Source organism: Orcinus orca, chromosome 11 (assembly GCF_937001465.1).
Source record: "Orcinus orca chromosome 11, mOrcOrc1.1, whole genome shotgun sequence".
In the NCBI taxonomy this organism is placed as follows: Eukaryota; Metazoa; Chordata; class Mammalia; order Artiodactyla; family Delphinidae; genus Orcinus; species Orcinus orca.
The window spans coordinates 42,032,203-42,036,379 of NC_064569.1; the positions used below are offsets into that span (position 1 = coordinate 42,032,203).

General features: G+C 57.4%; 1 long non-coding RNA gene across 1 annotated transcript; it reads left to right on the forward strand.

The window, feature by feature from the left end:
* The first annotated feature begins 869 nt into the window (after nucleotides 1-869).
* Nucleotides 870-3,155, forward strand: LOC117202999 (uncharacterized). The gene is made up of 2 exons (XR_004485553.2): nucleotides 870-2,683; nucleotides 2,783-3,155. It is a non-coding gene; the product is annotated as an uncharacterized LOC117202999 (long non-coding RNA).
* The last annotated feature ends 1,022 nt before the right edge of the window (nucleotides 3,156-4,177 follow it).

Here is a 4,177-nt window from a genome sequence, read left to right on the forward strand (position 1 = left end):
ACAGGAATCTGCCCCGAGGGCACGAGCCTATTCTGAGGCTGGATCCCAGGCTCTGATGCTGGGGGTGGGCTGCTGAGACACTTCTGGGTGATGGGGTCACTGCAGGGGTGTCTGTGCAGTGTTGCTGGGGTAAGTTTGGGTACCTGGGCAGTCTCCCAACCCCTCCTGACATGTGCTTCCCCTCCCCCATGCAGCGCCCACCTGCCTCCCTGACCTGGTATCTGAATAACACGTGGTGGAACTCAGCACCCTGCCCGCCCCAACCTTGACTACCCCTGCGTGCTCTGCGGGGAGTGGGGAGGGCAGACAAAGGCATATGGGCCCTGCTGGTGCCAAGATTGCAGCAGACATGTCATGTATGTCCCCAGTGCTTTACATGGATTAGCTCCTCAAACCCTCACGACACTCATCCTTCGCAGACGCTTTAATTCTCACCAGCCCCTGTTTACAGAGGGGGAAGCTGAGGCTCGGAGGGGTTGAGCGTCTGGTCTGTTGATAGCAATGTATAAGCAATGGATTTGAACCCAGACAGTTGGAATTATGAGTCCTTCCTCTTGTCTTGGCCTCTAAGCCAGGTGACTCCTGGAAAGGGCAGTGAGACAGAAAAGGAAGCTGTCTTCTTACATCTGGGGCTCGATTCCGCCTAACTGTCTTTAAGCCGGATGCTCAATTCTCCAGAGACCTTTGGATAACTCAAGTCTGCTGTTCCTCGCTGACCTCCGTCAGCCCCTGTGTTTTGACAAGTCACAGTCCCTGGCTTCGAGGCTGGCCCTGCAGGGCGGTCTCTGGGGCCCGAGCACTGGGCGGCCTTCCTTGCGGGTGGCCTGGCTTCTTGGAGGCACGGAGGGCACGCTGACCTTGGACGCTGCGTGTGGGGAGAGGGATGTGGTCCCACCTGCTGCTTCCTCTCTGGCCCAGAAGTCTTCCTTGGGTGCAGTCACAGAGGTGTCTTTGGCTGTCACAGCTCTGGCTACTGAACAGGAAGTGCAGCAAAAAAGCCCCAAACATAACTCCACGGAAGCACCCAGACCCCCCTTCCTCCCCTTCTCCTTCCCTACCCTAGCTTCACGCATGCCTCCCTCCACCCCTGAGTTAACATCCTGGGGGGTCCACTGTACGGGCCCCTGACTTTGCACCCTAACCGAGGACCTGACATAAACCGTCTCCTGGCCTTGATATGAGCCCAAACTTCCTAGGGGTTCAGGCCCCCAGGGGGCAGGAAGCCTGGCAGGGGTTAGGAGAGGGAAGGTGGAGGGTGGGCGAAGATTTCAGTCTCTCTGGGGTATGTGTGGGGACCTGGGCAGTCTCCCAACCCCTCCTGGATCTACTCACAGACAAACCTTGGGGCTTCCGGTGGGACATGAGCTCGGGTGAGCCCAGCTGGAGACAGCGTCTTGTGCCCCTTAGGGATACTGGAGCCCTGTCCTGCTTGATCCTTACAAGTCCAGGGACAGAAATCTCCATCCCTCACCTTCCACTGCGAGTCAGCCTCCTTTGCCCCTGGTCCCCTGTCACTGGCGACAGGAGGCAAAATCCTGATCATCCAGGAGGCCGAGACAAGGTGGAAGTGGGACAGGCGCTGGCCAGAGTTAAGAATGGGGGAGGCTCGGGCCCCTGAAATTGGTCCTCAGAGAAGCAAGGGGGAGTTTTCTTATTTTCTCTACTTCCTCCTTCCTTCTATTTCTCTCTCCAGGTCATTACCCCCCAACAGCTGATGTATCTCTGCTCACTCTCATCCACCCCTTGTTTCTTGCCTCCCTGCCTGCCTGTCCCTCTGGGACAGTCCTGGTCCAGGGCTCCTCCATCTCTCAGCCCTGGGATAGGAGAGGCATCCTGGCCCCGCAGCCCGGCTGGATGGCGTTATGGGAATGGCACGCCCGTGTCACAGTTTCAGTGCCTCGTCTGTGCGTTTTCCCCCTTTGGCCCAGGCAGGCCTGGGATAATGCAGGACAGCAATGCATAGTTGCTGGATGAATGTGCCAGTGAGCACATCCTAGTCTGCCTGAGGCTCTGGGGCGGGACGTGGCTCTTGGCGAGACAGACAGGGACTCCGGGCGAGGAAGACTCTTAGCCTCACCCCAGGGCATGATGGGAAGGCCGGGCCACTTCTCCAGGAAGCTTCCCAGATGAACCTGCTTAGGTTTTCTGCCCCTCTCTCCTCCTCTCTCCAAAATGCACACCCACACCTATGCCCTCGCCTGGGTCAGTGCCCTCTCTCTTTGTGCAATCCGTGGCTTGGTGGAAAGAATTTCTGAGGGTCCCAGAACTGGGGACTGGGAAGCTGAGAGTAGACTGGGAAGGGCTGCGGCCAAGAAGGGGGACCAATAGCAAGGATGGAGACATTAAAAACCGTGCCTGTGAAGCTCCCTCCACGTGCCAGGCAGGCTGTGGAGGCACGGGAGAGGCACTGACCCGGGGGAAGGTGTTTGGGGCAGTGAGCAAAGGCTTGAAGGAAGAGGAAGACGTGTCCAGGAAGGGTGTGGGGAGGTTCTTTCAGGCTAAGATGGCAGCAAACCTTTCGTGTAGGACGGTGACGATGACGGGAGCCAGCCAGCGTGGCTGGGGTGTCAGAGGTGCTACGGAGCTCAGGGGAGCAGCAGCGTCCTCGGGGACCCAGGAGGGCTGCAATGCAGGCATCTCATCACTTGGCATAAAGTTCTTCAGTGGCTCTCCGTGGATTAAGGTCTAGAAGATTCCTTGGAATGTCAAACAAGATTCTTTGCACCTGCTGCCCTTCTTCCTCTCTGTGTTTCATCTCCTCGCGTTCTCCTTCTCTCCACAGGCCCTGCCCATTCCCACCCCCACCAAACTGGCCCCGTTTCCCTGAACCTGACGAGCGACATCATGTGTCCGTGCTGGCGCAGATACAGAACATTTCCATCGCCGCGTACAATTCTATCAGCCAGTGCCGATCTGCAAAGAAGGCATCCGAGATGGGCCAAGAGGCTGCAGAGCCCTGGAGGCTGTGAACTGGTCCAGGGTAGACCAGGGGGCAGCATGGGGGTGCTGGCAGAGCTGGTTTCTGGTCTGGGCTCTGCTACTCACCAGCTGCGTGGTTTGGGGCCAAACGCTTGGCCTCTCTGGGCCTTAGTATCTTGTAAAATTAGATTGTACTGGATGATTTGAATTTTGTTTAATTAAAAATTTTTTTTCCAGTTTGGTTCGACCAATGTTCCTCACAGTGTGGTCCATCCCATTGTTATGCCAGGTACTCAGTGGTTTCCGGTGTGATCCAAGGTCTCTAGCCAAGCAGTGCTCTGGGGACGTCAGGCAGCTATGGGCCTTCTGTACTGAGGGCAGGCCTCCGGGGTCAGGGAGAGGTAAGCATAGGCTAATTACACTTTCCTGTCCTCACAGCACTTAGCCCATTTGTGATGATTTGTTGTTGCTTGTTTACTTGTGCCTGCCTACCCTGTGAAGCTCTGTGAGCCCGGGGACCACATGATGGTTTTATTCCTTGAGGTTCCAGGGCCTGGCACAATGCCTGGCATGTAGTAGGTTCTTGATGACTATTCCCTTCTGGAATGAATAAAAGGCCACCCTTCCACACCGGGCACTTGTTACATGATATTGCAACACAGGATGCAACTCCAAGGGCTTCAGATGGTGTAGAGCGACAGACCCCGGGTGGGTCGTGGAGCCAGACGCTGGGCCCTCCGCTTGGGGTGGCACGCGTCCACTGGTGGGGACTCCCAGAGGCCTGGCCTCCCGCTGCTTTAGCTCCTGCTTAGCACAGGGAGGGAACTCTGATGCCCTCCTGTCACGGCCAGGTGTCTCAGGTGGACGAGAAGATTCATGGTCCTTCTTGCAAAAGAAGGAGGCAGGAGGAATCCTCCCTAAGCTGGCAGAAGCCCCATTAGGCTTAGACTTTGGTCAGGCATGCATTTGGGGCAGGGCAGGGACCGAGCCATGAGCTGCCCAGGTACCTCTCCTTCCATGTAGGGTAGGTACCTCAGCCCCTGCCCAGCTGTGTGGGTGCTGGGCTCATGTCAGTGACATCCGGCAGGGTTGCCAGGCCTGCTTCTGGGTGGAGGAGGCAGGAAGGAGGATTGCACAAACGGAAACTGGCAGGAGGCCCCACTTCCGCCAGCTGCTCCCAGGGAGGGCCCCTTGGCGGCAACAGACCCCCGTTCTCCGGGAAACACTGCACCTTCTCGCCTCCTTCCTCCCCAGGAGG